The following is a 20,728-nucleotide window of genomic DNA, read 5'->3' on the forward strand; positions in this document are numbered from 1 at the left end:
GTTTCTAAATCACTACTCACATGGGATTTTCCTAGATGTGTTAAAATTCTGAAACAAAGTGTCTCCTAAAGTGGCCTGGGGCAGGTGATCCTAATCTCAAGGCTCTTTAAAATTCAACATAAAGACTCTTCCCTCCCCCCAACCAAGGCACATTAGAATTTGGAAGGCATTGCTTATTTTGAAGAAAACCTCTCCTGGAGATTCTAATGATTCTGCTCTTCATTGAAGAAATAATCACTTATTTCACTTCCCATTCTCAATTTTATGAAATTAAAAAAAAGTCTTTCAACTGCTTAGCACACAAGTTCACAAATTTCCTGGTATATATCCAAATTTTGGGGGGTACATAAAAAATGCAGATCATTAGGACACATTCCCAGAGATTTTGGCTCCCTTGTTTTGCACAGTCTGCATTTCATAAAATTGCCCCACTCCAGATGATTTGGGTGCAGCTAGACTAAGAAGCATGATTTGGTAACTACCAATCACTAGACAGTGGCTTCCAAGCCTGCATGGTCATCAAAATTACCCAGGATGTTAAAGAAAAACAAAACAAACAAACAAAAAAAAACCCCACAAATTATTTTGCTCCATAACCTCCATGTTTAAATTCTGTTGATTTGTCGGGTACAAAGAGCAAAGTGGCTATTACCTCCATTTTTCACTAGTTCTTGGCATCATTTCAATGGGCAGCCATATTGGGGAACCATTGTCTAGTGAACCTTCATGAATTTTAAAATGATGGCAGTTCCGTCCTTTCATATACTCTATGTTCTCTATATTTGCTTAAGGAGCATTTATCAAGTGCCCACTACATGCCAGGCACAAAGCTAGTGGGATGTAGAGATGAATGGACATAGAATTGTCCTGGAGATGTTCGGACTGTAGACTCATAACCAGTCCACAAGTGAACAATTACAACATAGAGTGATACCTTAGTAGAATATTTTGTAAGCTGCTAAATATACTGACCTTCTGTGTTCAAAGATTTAACAGGAAAGTGATGAACGATATAATCAAATCTATTTAGAAAAGCGCTTCCTCCTTGACAAGGGTGAGAAAAACAAAAGGGAAAATTATGACCTTCTACCATATGTTATGAATTATGCTGGGTGCTTTCCCTAGTTCATCCCATTTAATCCCCACACCATCCATTGAGATAGGTTTTATCATCCCTTTTTGTTCCAAAGAGGAAACTGAAGGTCAGAATGATTTGACCAAGGCTTTCTTGTAGAAAGTGTGTTCTAGCCTGCATCTAAATCTGAATCTGCCTGACTCTAAAGCCTATGCACTTTCCTCTCTGCCTGGCTAATGTTTACTAAGGGGATGATAATCTACTATATGTTGTACACAGAGGGTTATTTGTTCTTGTTTCCTTCTCCTGATTAGTATATGTAAACTAATCATCCCTAGCTCTAAGAGAAAATATGGAAATATTTAGAAAATATGGCATTTAAAAAATATTCTAAATAGAGATTTAGGGATAAAGTATGCTAAAACTATTGCTTACAGTGAGATTTGGGAAATAACCATGAATTTCATTAAACGATGTTTATTCCTAGCTATGAACTACTTCCTACCTACGGCCACACCTTTTACCCTCTCTCCACCCACACTCCTAAAAATTGTGTAGTTGAAACAAGCAAACCAATATTTGTTCTTGTTTTTGGTTATATATCCATATAGTATGTATATAATATTGTGTACATATGTATTGCACATATATAATATGTGTGTATGTATATATGTATGTATGTGTGTATATATATATACATATATATACACACATAGAATTGTTGGATTTATAACATTGTCTCCTTTAATTACAGCCCTGGACATACACCAAACAAAACAAAACAATGAACAAAACAAACATGGCTCCTGTTCTTGAGTGGCTTGTAGTCTGGAAAATTATAAATAAATAATAAGTACAATGAAGCCATATATGTATTTACACATATAAATGATCATAAAAAGATAGTGTAAAAAGGCACCTTTCTTTTTCTAATTTTTACAAATGCTGTATTGGTGATGGGTGCCATAGTTATGTTTGATCCATTCTGATTATACAGTAGAACATGCAGTTCTGATTGTAAAACAAATATAGTTGACCTTTGAACAACATTGGGGTTAGGGGTGCCAACCCCCGCTACATAGTTGAAAATCCACGTATAATCTATTTTTTATAGTTTAATATATTTTAATAGCAAACTTACAGGAACAGCACAGAAGACAGACAACATTAAAAACACATAATTGCATGTAAGAGAACTCAGGACAGTATAGTGAATGGATGTAATCTATTGAATAAAAATGCTACAAACACCATTTAGTTGCTATCAAGAAGAAATTTACTTGTTCTAAAAAATCCAAATGCTTGCATTGTCCAGAAAAATGTAACAGGTTTGTTTATAATTGTGATAAAGTCAAACTACTAAAATTTGCTTACTGATACATTTTGGCATACATTAATGCTTTATGGCCCCACATTTATATTAAACATTCGCACACACGTGAAAATATAAAAACTGCCAATACCTGATTTCTGTCCCCTATTTTTCTACTTGCAGTCATATACTTAGTTATCTTTTGACACTATGGAAAAAAAATACCTAACATTCAGAACTATCAATAACAGAAAGAAGACAAAATAAAAAAAAAAAATTAATGCGTATTATTTATTTTTTAGGGAGAGAGATAGAGTGCAAAATGGGGAGGGGCAGAGAGAGGGAGACACAGAATCTGAATCAGGCTCCAGACTCTGAGCTGTCACCATAGAGCCAGGTGTGGGCTTGGACCTTCCAACCACAAGATCATGACCTGAGTCAAAGTCAGACGTTTAACTGACTGAGCCACCCAGGCACCCCAATAAATTTTTTTTAAGGAATGAAAGGTTTTTCACCATACTGGATTCTTAATCATATTCTCCATGTATGTGGTGTGCTAGCTGAATGTCTCTTGGCACAATTGTTCTGTGTTTGGCATGGGTAGCACACAGGTTGGTGTCTTCAAAAAGGCCCACCAGATAGGCTTCGCTTGCCTTCTGCAAAACACCAATAGCTTCAGTCTAAGAGCACAGATTTGTTTTGAAGTCCTGAGAAATTTCTCGCATCCGACGCTGGAAAGGAAGTTTGTGAATCTGATGTCTAATTTCAGAGTGCCACAGTACTAGGTCTGTAACGATGAGGTTACTTTACCCCTCCGGTAGAGGGAGCAATCTTGTGAGTGGCTTTTGTAGCCAGTTGCTTCCTGGGTGCTTTATCACTGGTGGATTTGGGGCAGTTTGCTTTGTACGGGCCACGGTACAGAGACCTCCTACTTAACCCCCTTCTCCTTCTCCTTAGGCTGCCGCTTAGCTGCAAATCTCCATATGTAACTTTTGACTCCCCCCAAATTTAACTACTACTAGCCAACTGCTGGCTGGAAGCCTTGCCAATCAAGTTGATTAACAAATACTTTGTATGTTATATCTATTATATACAGCATTCTTATAATAAAGTAAGCTAGAGAAAAGGAAATCATAAGGAAGAGAAAATACATTTAGAGTACTGTGCTTAATTCTTTTAAAAATAAATCCATGTATAAATGTATTTCAAACCCTGTTCTTCAAGGGTCAGTAGTATAATGTATTTCATGTCTTCTTGAAGTTAGTCAGAAAACCAGGTAAATAGGCCCCCCAAAATCTAAATATTGGTTTATTTGAAAGCAAAAAAAAAAATTAATGTGTTTTTTTTATTTTTTTAACGTTTATTTATTTTTGAGACAGAGAGAGACAGAGCATGAATGGTGGAGGGTCAGAGAGAGAGGGAGACACAGAATCTGAAACAGGCTCCAGGCTCCGAGGGGTCAGCACAGAGCCCGACGCTGGGCTCAAACTCACGGACCGCGAGATTGTGACCTGAGCCGAAGTCGGACGCTTAACAGACTGAGCCACCCAGGCGCCCCTTAATGTTTATTTTTGAGAGAGATAGAGAGTAGGGGGAGAAGCAGGGGAAGGGCAGAGAGAGAGAGGGAAATAAAGAATCTGAAGCAGACTCCAGGCTCTGAGCTTTCAGCACAGAGACGGACATGGGGTTCGAACTCACAAACCGTGAGATCATGACCTGAGCCAAAGTCAGACACTTAACCAACTGAGCCACCCCGGCACCTCTGAAAGCAACAGAAATTTAATATTTTGAGAAATATTCACAATCACATAGGAAAAAAAATGTTCTCTCCTGGGGCTATCTCAAGAAAGGAACTGTAATCCATTAGTGCAGAGTTAATTACAATTTTAATTCTCTTATTGCCAGAGAAAACATTTGTTGTCACTTGCAGCATGGCAGTAGCTTAGCTAATTTAAATTGTTTTCTTATGACAATGCATAATGTTCTGTCAAGTTAGTTTAATACTTAAAATTTTTTTTTAATGTTTTTACTTATTTCTGAGACAGAGAGACAAAGCATGAGTGGGGGAGGGGCGGAGAGAGAGGGAGACACAGAATCCGAAGCAGGCTCTAGGCTCTGAGCTGTCAGCACAGAGACCGACGCAGGGCTTGAACCCACAAACCGGGAGATCATGACCTGAGCCGAAGTCTGTCGCTCAGCTGACTGAGCCACCCAGGTGCCCCAAGTTAGATTAATACTTTAAAGAAATAACCCAGATAAAAATTGCCTAACATGGAAGAATGACTTTCTAATAGTGAAATTTCAAGCATAAGCTAAAGCAGGTTGTTATTCAGCAAGTTTTTTCCCAGCACTCCTCCTCTAAAAATCTCTAAAATGCTAGTATAAGATAGACATTTGTGGAGGAGGAAAAGGGAGTGATCCAATAGTGCAAAACTGCTCTAAAGGATTTTATTGTATGAACTATATGTGTCAGAGGAGCTAGCAAACATTGCCATATAGCATAAAAAGAAAAATGTACATATAAGCAATGCAACCAACTATCAGAGTGTCATGCCAAGTAAAACACCAAATAAACCTTGAACAATGAAAAAAAAAAAAGAGAAGAAAGTACACACAAAAAAAGAGAGACGGAAAGGGGAGGAGGTGGAGGGCCTGGTGGGAAAGAACCACTGAGTGCTCATCTTTATCTTAATGGACTACATGGTATAATCACCACTGAGCACTCATCGTTACCTTGGCTGCCTACGGCCAATGGAGCAAGATGGGGCCCATGTTCTCAAAAGTGTGTCACATGAAACTACAGCATTAAGCCTTTTCAATGTACTCTCTCCACATATGACAACCCACCCCATGCTTACGCTGAAAGGTAATGAGTGCCTCTTTTATGACCTCTCTTCATTGTTCGTGGCCACACAAAAACTTGTGTTGGTTTCTTCTGTTGAAAGTCAAAACTACGAAGCAAATTGGACAATACTGGGGGTACGTTTTAAAAGATAGAAGCTCAAGAAGAAAGGCAAGAAGAAAGAACTGAGGAGACAGTAGTTTTGTGCACTGTCCATGTGCATTTTCCATGGAGGATTAGAAGATTTTTCTTTTTAGTTTTTAAAACTTTTTTTAATGTTTATTTATCTTTGAGAGAGAGAGAGAGAGAGAGAGAGCAGGGGAGGTGCAAAGAGAGAGGAAGACACAGAATCTGAAGCCAGCTCCTGGCTCTGAGCTGTCAGCACAGAGCCTGGTGCAGGGCTCAAACCCACAGTCTGTGAAAACATGACTGAACCAAAGTCAATTGCTTAGCTGACTGAGCCACCCAGGCATCCTTAGAGGAATTTTTGTTTGTTTGTTTGTTTGTTTTTTAAATAGCTACCATAGCTACATGGATTCTTCTCATTCACATGATGTCAACAAAGAAAAAAGTGATTTATATTCATTATGATATTGAAAACTTACAGTTATAGAAAAATAAAATCATAACTGATCTTTTGTTGATCTAAAGTTACAGGTCATGCCTTTACATATAACTCTTAGCTGAGAAATGAGGTTTGAATATCCTAGAAGGAGCCAAACTGAAATATAGAAAGACATAGCTGGGAGACAGAGATGACTGCTAAAATAACAAGAGGAATATCCTAGGTGATCACCTGCCAAAGTCCCAAATAGACTATGATGAGTAAAGTCAAAAGAGGGAGTAGATCAGCTGCTTGATCTTATCTAATACCTCTAACATCATCTTTGGATAGACTAATAGGAGAGCTGGAATTAGAACATGGGTTCATGGGCACCCAGTTAGCACCTCTTTCCACGGCCTCATGCTGCAGTGCCTACATTTGATATATATTTTTAAATCCCACCCCCCATCCTTATCTAGTATAAGTGACAAAAGTGGAATAGATGTAAGATATATGACTTGATATTTTGAAATACATATACATTGTGAAATAAGAGCTACAATCAAGCTAATTAACATATCCATCACCTCACATAATGAAATGGGGAGATGTTGCTACAAAGTTTCTGTTATGCAAGATGAATAAGTTCTGGAAAGCTAATTGCAGCAATGTAAATATAGTAAACAATATTTTATACTTGAAATTTTCTAGGAGAATAGATCTTAAATGTCTTAACCACAAAAAAACATTGGTTTTAATATTATATATATATTTGTATATATACATATGTATAAATGTATATATATATATTTTTTTTTTGTGTATGCCTTCATACATAAATACGTACATACCTACATACATATACATATATATGTTGCTATTAAATATGTATGTTACTATCATGGTTATTAAAGTACAAATTTACCTGAAAGCATTACAACATTTTAAGTAGCATTTTATATTTTTTCAACAAATGGAGCGATTCTGTGGAAATATTTGAAATTTGGAGATGTTAAAATGGATCTTCTTGAGTAATAAAAGTTGGACCATTTTCCTTAGGTCTAGTCAGCATGAAAATGTAGACCCATATAATGTATATACTTTTAATTGAAGTACAGTTGAAAAACAGTGCTATATTAGTTTCAGGTATACAACATGGTTATTTGACGAGTCTACGTTTTGCTATATTCACCACACGTATAGCTACAGTCTGTCACCATACAACACTATTACAATACCATTAACTATATTTCCTATGCTGTATCTTTCATCCCCTTGACTTATTCATTCCATAATTAGAAGTGTGTACTTCCCACTCCCCTTCTCCCATTTTGCGCATCCCCTTACCTCCTTCCCTTATGTCAATCATCAGTTAGTCCTCTTTATTTATGGGTTTGTTTCTGCTTCCTATTTGTTGGTTTTTTCTATTTGTTTTGTTTTTTAGATTCCACATGTAGGTGAAATCGTATGCTATTTGTCTTTTGCTATCTCACTTATCTCTCTTAGCATAATACCCTCTAGCTCCATCCATGATGGTGCAATGACAAGATCTCATTCTTTTTTATCTATCTATAGATAGATAGATGAGAGATGATAGATAGATAGATGATAGATAGATGATAGATAGATAAATAGATACACACCACATCTTTTTTTCCCCATTCATCTGTCAATGGCACAGGTTGCTTCCATATCTTGGCTATTATAAATAATGCCACAATAAACATAAGGGTGCATATGTCTTTTCCAATGAAATGCTTTTGTTTTTGTTGTTGTTGTTTTTGTTTTTTCAAGACAAAATTTGTCTTTTCAAATGAAATGCTTTTGTTTTTGTTTTTTTGGTAAATACCGAGGAGTAGAATTACTGGATCATATGGTATTTCTACTTTTAATTTTCTGAGGAACTCCCATACTGTTTACAAAAAAAACCTATAATAATAAAAATAGTATGGTACTGGCATAAACATAGACACATTGATCAATAGAACAGAACAGACAGCCAGAAACAACCCATACTTATGTGGTTGATTAAATCTATGACAAAGGAGGCAAGAATATACGGTGGGGAAAACACAGTCTCTTCAATAAATGGTTCTGGGAAAACTGGACAGCTACATACAAAAGAATGAAACTAGACCACTGGTTTACATCACACACAAAAGTAAAATAGATCAAAGACCTAAATGTGAGATCTGATACCATAAAACTTATAGAAGAAAACAGGCGATAATTTCTTTGACATAAGCCTTAGCAAAATTTCTCTAGATATGTCTCCTCAGGCAGGGGGAATAAAAGCAAAAATTAATTATTGGGACTACACCAAAATAGAAAGCTTTTGAACAGTGAAGGAAACCATCAACAAAACAGAAAGGCAACCTAATAAATGGGAGAAGATATTTGCAAGTGATATATCTGATAAGGGGTTAATATCCAAAATATAATATAAAAAAGATATAAAGAACTTGCACAACTCAAAACCAAAAAGAAACCCCCCCAAAAAACCCAACCTAATTAAAAATGAGCAGAAGACCTAAAAGGACATTTTCCAAATAAGACGTAGAGATGGCCAACGGACAAGGGAAAAGATGCTCAACATCACTAATCATCAGAAAAATGCAAATCAACCACAATGAGATTTCACCTTGTACTGGTCAGAATAGCTAGAATAAAAAAGACAAGAAATAACAAGTGATGAGGGTGTTGACAAAAAGGAACCCTCATGCACTGTTAGTGGGAATGTAAATTGGCGCAGTGACTGTGGAAAAAAGTATGGACATATACCTATATAATATTAAGTATGAAATGATGTTAGAGATATATTCCTACTCAAACTGTTTCTGCTGCTGAATTTAAAAGATTTCAGTGGAGAATATGAATTTTCAGTGACTCCAGAAAAACTTATTTCTAGCAACAGAATAAGAGCTAAATATGCAATACTTTATTTTACCTCTCATTTAGTTTTCACCATTGTTTCCTGGAGAATATGCTAATATTTCTAATGGATAAATGTATCCATTAGAAAGAATATGGTCTCATATATTAGATCATTTGTTGATATGTCCCAAGCATTCACTTTCAGATTCCTCCTTCTCCAGAAGAGCTCACTCTAGAAGGGGGGACATACTTGGAATGAGAGATCTGCCACCTGACTTCCTTGGCTCTGGTCTCTCTCATGCCTATATCTTTTGGGCTTATTGTCTTCCAAAATAATCCTCATGAGTTGCCATAGTTTAAGAACTTGTTTTTTAAAGTCTCTTCTATTTCTCTGTAGAATCTAAGACATTTAGAAGAGACAGAGACAAAAACAAAAGCACCCAGCTCTTGATATAACAAGGGATAAAAAAAGAAGAACATGGGTTTCCCCTCCACCACTAAGCCCACTATCATTCCTGGTGATGTCAACAACCACAAAGAAGTCATCACATACTGTGGTTCCTCACACCTGCTCATCTTTTCCTCTGCTTCCCCCTTTGCCACATACTCTCATGTCATCACTAATAACTAGAGTAGCACCTCTGAAATCTCAACGGCAAGCCAATACTGACTGCCATCTTCTATTTTCTTGCTTATTAGAGAATCCAAACTGCTATAACTCTTTGATTGTGTTGATTCCCCTTATTCATTGACCTGCCATTTTTTGTCTGCCCATCTCATTCGGTTCTTTGGCTTAAGGTACTACCTACCTGCTGATGACTTCCAAATTTCGAATTTAGTTTGTGTGGGTGACTGCAATGGGAGAACACTCTTAGAGTTTTTAGATGTCCCCCTCTTCCAGATTGCACAAGTATAGCAATACCCTTTAGCAAAGGGTTGCCTAGTCACTCACACAATTTTGTATTTATCCACAGGCTTCATTTGATTGAGAATTTTTTACCAGCTGGAAGAGAGGGGATGAGAGGTGATTTACTTTTCAACCCAGCAAGTCTTGACTCTTGTCTCTTTTCTCTAATTTCTGCTTGCAAACTGATTAGTTCCTTCTACCTTATATATCTCTTCCTGTATTTTATCATATACCACTAAGAGAAACAAACTGATGGCTACCAGGTGGGGGTGGGGGATGAAAAACATGGGTAAAGGAGAGTGGGAGGTTCACACTTACAGTTATGGAGTAAGTCAAGGGAATAAAAGGTAAAGCATAGGGAATATGGTCAATGCTATTGTAATAGTGTTATATGGTGGCGGATGGCAGCTACACTTATGGTGAGCATAGCATAATGTATAGAGTTGTCCAATCACTATGTTGTATACTTGAAACTGATGTAACATTGTGTGTTAACTATACTTCAATTAAAAAGGTGGAAAGAAAATACAGTCTGGGGGCACCCTATCGAGATGAGTTTTCATCTCCAATAGCAACTCTCAGAGTCTCCTCAGATAAAGACTATCCACTTTCCCTCAATTCTGTTTAGTTCAACAAATGTTTATTGAGTACTCGCCATGGACCAGGAACTTTATAAGGATCCTGCATTTAAGTTTTATGGGTGATGAGGGAGAAAGATACAGCCACAGATATGGGTTAAAGTTGAGACTCTTAGAGTAGCAAAGATATGCAACAGTCCATGTGAGAGATTCTGAGACCCATGGTAGGGATGACAAGTGAGTAATCAGACTGAGAAAAAAATTGGGAAATCTTAGATTATTGGGTATTTGGTGAGGGAGGAAAAAATATTCAAAACTGAAATTGAGATATTTTTAGCTTGGGGTATCTAAATGTGTGGCATTGTCCCCCAAAACAGTAGGAAATATAGACTGAGAGCATGTTTGGGGTTTGAGTTTATTTCTGGACAATGTCAAATATACGTACAGCCATATCCAGGGGAAGAAGTGTGGCAAGCAGTTCCACAGTGAGATCTAGTCTAGATGTGTACCTTGTAAGTTATCAGTTGGCAACATGACAGTTACACCCAAGCCCTCCAGAGCTCTGATTTAAACACCCACACATAGTCACACAACTTCTTTGCCTGGTGTAAAGGAGATATGAGAAAGTTGTGGAGATTCCGGGGGTGGTTCACTCCCTGGTGTTTCAGGCAGAGCCCAAGTACCCTGTTTAACTAAATTATTCCTGCTGTTGGCACTGACATTTTAAGTTACATAATTTTCCAATGCGACTATCCTATTCTTAAATTTATGTTTCTGTTGATAGGGATAAAGTGAAAAGATGATATTGGCTATTTTCTAATTGAGGACCAACTGCTTTTTTTAAATACTTAAGCGACATGATGTGAGTATTAATTATGGAAAATATAGGGCAAATTTACATTGGTTTTATGCTTGTCATTATGATATACACTTTCCTACCATATTATTTAATCCTCTTCCTAAATCTTTCAAGGCAGGCATTATTGCCACCACTTTACAAATGAGGAAACTGAAGTTAAGGGAAATGATTTAACTTTCTAAAAATCATAATGTGTGGGCAAGATACTTAAAATATCGGCAAAACAACATATTTCTAGAGCTCTCCCTTTTTAAAAAATTAGTTGCAATGTTTACATTTCATAGACCAAAATTTACCATATGACTGAATACTGCTTTCCCTTAACTGAAATGTCATTCTCCCATCAACTCTGTTTTCCTTCACTTTCTTCCTTCTTTCCTTCACTTTCTTTCACTACGTTTGCACTGCTGACTTTTATAGCAGATTCAAATTCTTCAGGTGTCTCAGGGTCTACCGGACATTTCTATTCTGCTTCACGTTACATTTCATTCTTTTGCTCACTGGAAATTTCTGCTGGAGGCCTCATAAACATAGTACAGTTCCCTAAATGAATCATCAAGCTGTCCATGCCTTTGATACCTCAGATCCAATGGCCCGTCTCTTTAAATGCATTCTTGTCTAATTGATGACCTACCCCTCCCTTGTCATTTTACCACATGTGTATAAAACATAATCTCAGCTGCACCAATCCACCAACTCACTTTCTCCTTTCCTAAACAATAGCTACTTCTGAGTCCTACTAGAGAGATATATACAATCCTGCACATTGGTTCCCTTACAAATCCAGTTTCCAATAGAAGACGGCATTTGAGGCTCCTCAGAAAAACCTTCTGTGTGGCCTCACTTCCCTCTTCCATTCCTCAACATCTGTTTTCCATCTATTTTTTAAACCTTCTATCCTTTTCCTTTTACCTTCAGTCTCAGCAGATAATCTCAATACCTAATTCACAGACAAAACAGTGATGTCCTAAGTACCTACTTCTTGATCCATTTATCTTGCCCACAACCTGCCTATACCATTCCCATCCTTTAGACAGACCTCTTTCCTCATGTGTTACCAGATGTGGTTCTCTCTTATTGATGGCTAACCCCACAACTGGGCACTGGATGGCATTCCCATCTCCAAAACTCACATCTCTAGATTTCTCTTTCGCACATTCCTTCAAAATAACATTTTTTGAAAAAGCAGTCTAGACTTTGCTTTCCACTTTCTAACTCCCCAATGACTCTTCAGACCATTACAATCTAGCTTCTATCCTCATGACATCAAGCTAAAATGTCTTCATGATGTATTCTTGTTTCTCAAAACAATTGGATTTGGTATGGCTTACCCCACCAGCTTCAGTTACAATATGGGCAACATTTTTCCCTCTAAAAATAGCTAAATACAATATTTCTGTTTGTAAAAACAAACAAAACAACAACAACAAAACAAACAAAAAAATCCAAAAACAAAATCTCAAAATCAGGGGCAAAATTATAAAATCCAGGTTATAAAAATATTTCCCAGAATCCATCTGAGTTTGTTTTAGAGAAGCAGGTGGCTTTTGTTTTTTTCTTTAGACTAGTAATGCACTACTCTACTTGAATTATAACATCATAGGAACAAAAAAAAGTGTTTGCTATAGAATAATTTTTTCCCTTTTGGGTAGCTAAGTATAAATTAAGACCTATGTGATTAACCATGACAACTCTGATAATAAATTTAGATTTAAAATGATTTTTTGGGCTTACAGATAGAATTTGTGTCATTTATTTTGTCTTCCAGCATTGGAATACTTTTTCCAATTGTATTATCCTGCAATAGGCACAAAGAATCAGTTATTCACTCTAGTTTTCCTAAGTAGCCTGTGTTTGCCTCTTTGGAGAGGTTTCTGAGTATTTCTTTGAGGGAAACCTAATCCATTGCAGGTTGCCAATTATAAAAATCTGAAAATCTCAAACAGTTATCCTGAAAACGCACGGTAAGTTGGGATGTGACAGGTGGAAGTAAGCTTGATGTCCACGTAAGAAGTGGTAACCTAGTGGGACACTGACTGTATTGAGATTAATAATATCATCTTACATAAGAAGTAAATCAATTTCTGTCCCTCAAGATGGGCAAATTCCTGGAGTACAAAGAGTTCCTGAAAACAGTTTGTGGCATCTCTCAAGAAAACTAACTGACTACTGTAACAAGGATGGCCCTAAAATAGATCTCATTCCTGATGAATAAGATCTTACTGATGGGATGGTAATAACATTAGCAGAAGCATTTGTTGACATGAAGTGAAAGTCTAATTTTTATTAGCCTGAAGTTTGTGATGTATGAAGTCAACATAAGAGCCAAGAGGTACCTGTGAAAGTGAATCTACTTCTGAAGCGTTTAAAAGCATGGCTATTAAATTTTGTCAGTAATCAGTTAAATCAGAGCAGTAGATACAGTGTAAGAAAAAGACACCACCTGAGACTTCTGATCTTTCTTAATTGGCAGGAAAGAAGGATCAAAAGTAAAAGGGTAGAGATGATGGTCCTATTGAGAACTTTTAGTTGGTAAATAGAGAATGACAAAAAACAACAATAAGCAAGATTGGTGGTAAAGGGAAGAAGTGCTGAAAAATCAGAAAATTAATCTTGTTCCATTGTTTTGAGCAGAAACTGTCAACTTTTGTAGTCAGCAGTTTGTCATTTTGGGCAGAGGTTGTCCACTTTATATAGTCAGCAGCTTCAGAATTCCTAAAAATCATCAATTTAGGGTCTCCTGCTGGAATCGAAGTCCAGTAGTCGGAAGGAATTGCTGTCTATATTTCAATTTGAGAAACGTGACCCCAAGGATCAACACCTTGGAATTTTACTGCAGTACCAATTGTTAACAGTACCTTTAAGTTTTTTTTCTGTTGATGTTTAAGGGCAGGTTTTTGTTTTTTTTTTTTTTTCTGATGCCTTTTTCAGAAGCTCGGATCTCCAGATTTCAGATCATGCAAAGGCTGCTTAGCTAGGCATTTTGGAAATACAGTTTTACCTATTGGCGATAAAGCTAGAGGTATCATTTGAGTCTCCTGCATAATTGGTCATCTCAGCTTCTAAGGGAGTAGAATCTAGGCTAATTTATTTTTGCTAAGTTTTTTAATTAAAAATTTTTAATTTATTTTATATTTATTTTGCTATTATAAGTCATACCATGAAGCTTTTCTGGTACATTCCTTTATCATGACAATCTCCTTAAATGATAGCAAACAAGCTCCAATTTGTTTAGCTTGTCATTCATTTTCTAAGGGTTTCTGTAGCAGTCACGAAATTTCAATAACTCAAGCATTTCAAAGCGATGGACTAACATAAAATCTTATATCCCCTTAAGTATAAATCGCCTTCTACCTTTTTTTTTTCCTCCAGAAGGCAGGTCTGAGCAATAGCAACTAATTTAGCTACCTAAATTGACTTAATTCTGTGAGACACTTAAATCTTAAGAAAAATTCATGCTTGATAAAATAACCTACTTGGAAAAAAAATTTTTAAGAATCAACATTCATAAACATAAGTAAATCAGAATTGTCCAAGAGAGTCTCAATCTAGGAAATCTGTACAAGGTATGGAATGTTCCCTGAGATAAGCTAAATAATCATGGGATTCTTCTTCCTGTAAAAGAAGAAGTTATCCAGCTTTAGAGCATTGCAATGCTGAGCAGTTGCATGTGAATGGAGAAAGCAACACTATTTCATAGTTTGACACCAGGCCAAAAAGTACTCAGGCATTTTGTCAATAGAACAATTTGTATAATATGGGAAACCATTAAGCTTATTTGGAATTTTAAAACTAAATCAGCTCTGGTTTCCTTAAATTTTTCTATTCCTGTATCACTCTTAGTCAAGGGGATATGTTTTGGTTATTGAATCTAAAGAAAGACTGAAATAACAGGCTTCTGATGATTTTCATGTTATTGAATCATACCCTTAATGTTTATTCAGACTTTAAATGAACAACAACAGCAAAACAAAGAGAGACAGAGAGAGACAGAGAGAGAGAGAGAGAGGAGAGAGGAGAGAAAAAAAAGTTTTTAAAGTGAGAATCCTGGAAACAAATTGCTTTGGTAACTGTTATATACCTATCTTTGAGCTGAAATAGGAATATGTTTTATTTTTTAATTTGAAAAATATTCAGTCATTAAAAGATCATTTACATCCACAAATTTACTAAAAAGTCAAGCTTTCTTTGAATTATCAGTTTTTTAAATATATATTAAGTATGGTAGACAAAACCTTTCAAAACAGCTTTGAATTAGTTAATATTTGTAGAATTTTTAGGCAAGCCTGATTACTTTTATGGCCCTTTCTTTTACAGAGTGAAAGGGGAAGCATTGTGTTACCCAATGACCATTTTGAAAATCCAAAGATAGTGTAGTCATAAAAGACATATTTATCTTTATTTTATTTTATCAAATATTTCAAAATATTTTACTTAGCCATTGTTGATAATTTTTAGTTCTTAGGGCTTTGTTGGTATTTAATTATTAAGACAGATCAAAGGCAGTGAGTAGTCAGCGAGGGCCCTGGGGAGATAAATCAGTATTAGCTCCTGAGGCAACTGCCTGCGATATGGTAACTTTAATTCAGAGGAGGACTGAAAGAAAGAGAAGGCCCTTCCTCCAGCATGCCTGGGAATTTCAGGGGAAGATGGAGATTAAAGATTTCAGTCTCAGCCCGTATTTTCCCAAGTGTCTTCGACCCAGATCTCATGGTCCCACTTCTTTCCACCAGTGTCCCTGTTTTAGGGTGAGAGATCTGCGGGGACTGAGCATTTAATTTGGGGCTGAAACTCTGCAGGCATACTTCCAGATATGCAACCTCAGAAGAGGAGGAAAGCATTCCAAATTGCCATGGGGCCTTCCAATCCCATGTTCTTATTTATATGTTTATGGCTCCTAATTCCCATTTACGCTTGCTGAGGCCCAAAGACGAAAATGACAATGTGAGGAAGGGAGATTCTACCACATGCCATAGATTACTCATGTCCCTTTTATCCTGGCCAGGAGGTTATCCCTGAGCTCCTTCAAATGTGAATCACCCAAATCCTGACACCCATCTTTAAAGATCATTTCTTGGGTCCACTTATAGTATGAAATACCATATCAGCCAGGTTCCCACCAGGAAGCAGTTGGTATGCTCATGGTAGAATAACTCAAGGAGTGTTTATCTACTAAAGGAGTATTTACAAAGATGTTGCAAGACATAGTGGAATTATAAGGGATGGTGCAGGATCCTGGGGCAAATAAGAGCTCTTATCATCCCTCAGCCTTAAAGGATGAGAAAAGAGAATAGTTACCACAACCTGAAAAGAGGATGTTGGGAGAAAGGACCGGTAGCCATAGGACACAGACTTTCTGAAGTAAGCTTGAAAGAAGGGAGGCAGGAGAATAATTCTCTTAATGTCACTCTTCTCCCCACCCCTAATCTACTGGTACTCTTCATGGGCCAAATCCCACTGGAAACGGGAGGACAAGGAGGACCTCCAGTGCAGTCCATTCAAGTCGGCGTCCTGGGACAGAAAGCAGGGAAGGGGAGATGAAGAAAAGATCTGGAGAGGAAAATAGATGAAGTGTGGCTCACTTATGTTATGGGCCTTTCACTGTGGTCCTATTTCATCTCTACTGGCAACGAAAATCATTGTTGGGGGCTTCCATGAAATCCTATACTTACAGATCTCCTGAAAGAGCCTTTTCAGATCCTTGCTTTTGCAGCTCTTCCAATAGTTATCTAGCTCAAATTCTTGATATTAATTTTCTTTCCACTAACTATATCTTGAGTGGCTTCTGCTTTCCCAACCAAATCTGTCCGATCCAAGAACATTGCATCCCTTAAAAAGGGCTCCATAGCCAAAAAGTAAGCAATCAGAGAGAAACAAATCCAATGTTTCTTTCTCCAATTCCTTTGGTCAGAAAGATGAGGAAAGCTGAACAGAGAGATTTTTTTCTTTTGTTTCCTTGGACACCCATGAAGTTCATGGGAAGTTCGAAATGACATTTTTAACCATATTTAAGAACATAGCATTTTAAGATCAATACATTCAAATGTGTATACACTAACACAGATAGAACAGAGTTTGTTAAGGCAAGTTTCCTATAAAGGAATGTTACTTTTTAACTCTTCCTCTTTCTGGGCACCAAAATCTAGACTGCAGCAAGTATATGGAAACTAACCCGAATGGATCTTCTAAACCTGGAGAAGTTTATTAATTCAAGACAGATGAAAAGTAAGGACTGAAAATAAATAAACACATACTTTAGAATAAGAACCATCTGTAGGACACGCTGCAGTTAATCTTGATGTAAATCTAGACAACAAAGAACAAATCTTATGTTAATTTTTAGGGACACTGCAAAAGCCTTTAATCCTATCTCTAGTTCAATCCATGCTGTTTCTCCTAAATCTGATAACACTTTTGTTTGCCACACTTGTCCTTCGTCTTAGTGGTCCATATTTCAGTGGAAAGCTTTTGCTTTCAGATAGTGCACATGTACTTGCAAAAAATTAATTTTAGCTATAGCCCTTATCAGTGATTTGTTGAGGCAAATAAGAGCAGCCCCAAACTCTAGAACCCTTGTACACATAGCCTTTAATCAGGCATTTAATTAAGCATTCTACATGCATTATACAACTTAACTCTCACAGCAACTATGTCAGTTCATTTGCTGTCTTTTTATTTCCAGTTTATAACAAAGAAAATGGAGGCTTGGGGTTCCTGCCTAAATCCATAAGTTAGAATGTGAATGCAAGTCTGACTGATCTCAAAATCATGTCATTAACCTTTATATTGTGCCCCTTCTTCCAAGCAAACCCACAACCTATGCTGGGAAATGCTTTTTCTCTTGGCTTCTACCATGGTGTTGTATTTCTCTCCACCGTGAACCGATAATTCTATTTCTTATGTCTTTTCTCCTGTATTATTCTATCTGCACTACAGCGAGGGAAAGGATTACATGCCTCCAGTGTTGTCAGGAAGAATAACTTACTGATTGGGACCAAGGCTAAAAATCGTTTCTCATATTAGGAGACATTTGGATGCACCCCTACTTCCTGTAACACTGCGACACTTCCCTGGAGACAGAGCTTCTTCATAGCCATTGTTATGGTGGATCATGAGTTGAATTTTTCTCATCCTCTAACACCTTTTCTTCCATAATCTAGAGCAATAGCCTACTTGCATGGACTCTGAGTTCACAGTGAACAATGATAACTGTCATAGCTTACAGCTTACAAGTCTCAAAGTCTTGCGATTCCCGCTTCACCTTATTCGTTTCTAGAAACGGATCCCATCCTCATCACTTGCTTTCTAGGAAGGGAACACTTCATATTTATCTTTTGTTTTCCCCTATTTACCACAAAGAGTAGTTATGAACTAAAATAAAAATAAAGAAAATCCATACATGAACACATACTCTATTTAACAACTAAAAATGTTTTCTGTGAATTGCTCCTTTGGTCCAAAGATCTTTAAAGTGTTTATAAAAGACAACTAACTAAGCTTTACGATAGTCTTATATACTTGCCAGCTGCTCTAAAGCACCTTCTTCTTACAAGTTTTTGAAATGTTCAAGGAGAGCTTTTAATCTCACTGAAAGCCAAAGAAAAATAGGCTGTACCTTCATGCCACTTATTGGCAGAGGTGAAAAGTAAATATACTCTGAAGTGTACCTGAAATCTTTTTCAGTGATTATGTGAAGCTTTCTAAAGATTAAGAGATAGGGCCTTCCTTTCTAGCCAATGGAAGTTCACAGAACACCACTCTGCCATCTGCCTCTTTTCCTTGTGTTTAACAAGTTTAAAAGAAATGTTTTATGGGGTACCTGGGTGGCTCAGTCAGGTAAGCATCCAACTTCGGCTCAAGTCATGATCTCACAGTGCATGCGTTCGAGCCCTTCATAGGGCTCTGCATTGATGGTGTGGAACCTGCTTGGAATTCTCTCTCTCCCTTTCTCTACCCATGTCCCACTCATGCTTTCTCTCTCAAAAAAAAAAAAAAAAAAAAAAAAAAGTTTTGTGTTGAAGAGTTTGACCAAGATCTCCTGCAAGTGATTCAAAATCCTCTCCAGTTATCAGAAAATGATGAAAAGTTTGAATTCAGATTGAAATCACCTTGGTTAGATATAATTTAAGTCCTTGGTTTGGGTTTAATTCATTCAGTCTTGGTAGAAAGATTTATGTATCCTGTTTGGGGAAGCCTGTTTGCAGAAGGCTTGTCTGGGGCGTTTTTTTTTTGTATGCTGTTCCACATGCTGGTGAATTTGTAGATTGAAATGTCTTACTTGGAGGTGATAGCTTTCTTATGCAAGTAGGGAGAATGAAATAAAGACTTTGATTTGTGCACATTTCTCAGGTTTCTTATCTGATTCCACTGAAAGTTCATATTTCTGTACTACATTTTTAAACGCGATGGCCTTAATTTTACACTTATTTAATAGGTAGTGCAGAAACCCTGAATAAATTATGGATAGGACAATAAGTCCTTACACTCAGGGAACTGTTACATATACACTTATACTCTCTTCCAAACTAATCTAAAGTGGAACTTTCCCAGCAATAAATAAATTGTACCAGTAATGAGTTGAGTAGCTTTATGGCTTATTGGTCATTTTCTTGGTAATATCTCTGATCATTTCAAAGACCCACACATAAAATGAGTTTTCAAAATGGGAAATAGCACTGAACATTAGGGTAATGGGTTCAAAAATTGAAAACCAGATTTATATAAGAAAAAAATATATTACAATTGGTTTAAACCTCCACATTTAATTAAAGGATGTTCTTGAAGAAATTGCTACCATACCAAGAGCTACTAATCAATTATGCAAGTATTTGTTCCCAAAGGTGATTAATATCTAGTACAAGTACTTAATGCAGATGTATAACTGACAAATTGAAGCTAATTGGAAATACCAACTCTAAAAAGTTAAACTGGTATAATCCAGATGGCCTACCTAAGAAAAAAGCTTTGTTAAAAATGGAAACATCAAATAATAGTGTTTGAAAGATGAACCTATGAAGAGCTCATTATCTATTTGTAATATTATTTTGAGAAAATACCATTGAACTGGAGGTATAGTGAGTCATATCTTGATGATGAGCACTATAGAAAAGCTAAATAGGCCATCAAAATTCTCTTATATTTGAACATATATATATATATATATATATATATATATTTTACTTTCACTTGAATATGGACTTAACTTCTGAGAATTGACAAACGCTAAAGTAATTCACATATTAGTATATCAGAGTTCTTGCTAATACAGATCTGAGCTTGGATGAAGTTTATCTATACACTTCCTATAAAAAGAGAATTTTATTAAGCAAATTAAAATCATAAGTGAGATTATAGAGGAATAGATAGCATGCTAAATACATTGTCTTTAAGTGTTTTATAATTATACTTACCTGCAAGTATTTTATTGAATGTTCAGCATTTTGCATGTATTATATCCTTTAATTCTCATAACCTATGAGGCATACCCAATTTCCAGTATCCCCATTTCATAGATGAAGAAACTTCAGTATAAAAAGTCTTACTTCCACCAAGCCATTCAGTCACTAGATAATGGAGTTGGGATTTGGAGAGTGTTAGACTCCAACCCCTCGCTTGCACCACACTCCTTTTCAGCAGACCCTGAAAAGCAAGCAAACACTAATGGTGTGAAAATGTGGGTGGAAAGGGTACTAGAAATAGGGAGCATTTCATTGCTTCCCTCTTTACTCATATACTAT

At 36.5% G+C, this 20,728-nt stretch overlaps 1 pseudogene; it reads right to left on the reverse strand.

The window, feature by feature from the left end:
* Positions 1 to 2,914: 2,914 nt before the first annotated feature.
* Positions 2,915 to 20,437, reverse strand: LOC121037792 (histone H3.3A-like; annotated as a pseudogene).
* Between the last annotated feature and the right edge of the window lie 291 nt (positions 20,438 to 20,728).

The sequence above is a fragment of the Herpailurus yagouaroundi genome, unplaced genomic scaffold (assembly GCF_014898765.1).
Source record: "Herpailurus yagouaroundi ecotype Mexico unplaced genomic scaffold, PumYag 28, whole genome shotgun sequence".
NCBI classification, from domain to species: Eukaryota; Metazoa; Chordata; class Mammalia; order Carnivora; family Felidae; genus Herpailurus; species Herpailurus yagouaroundi.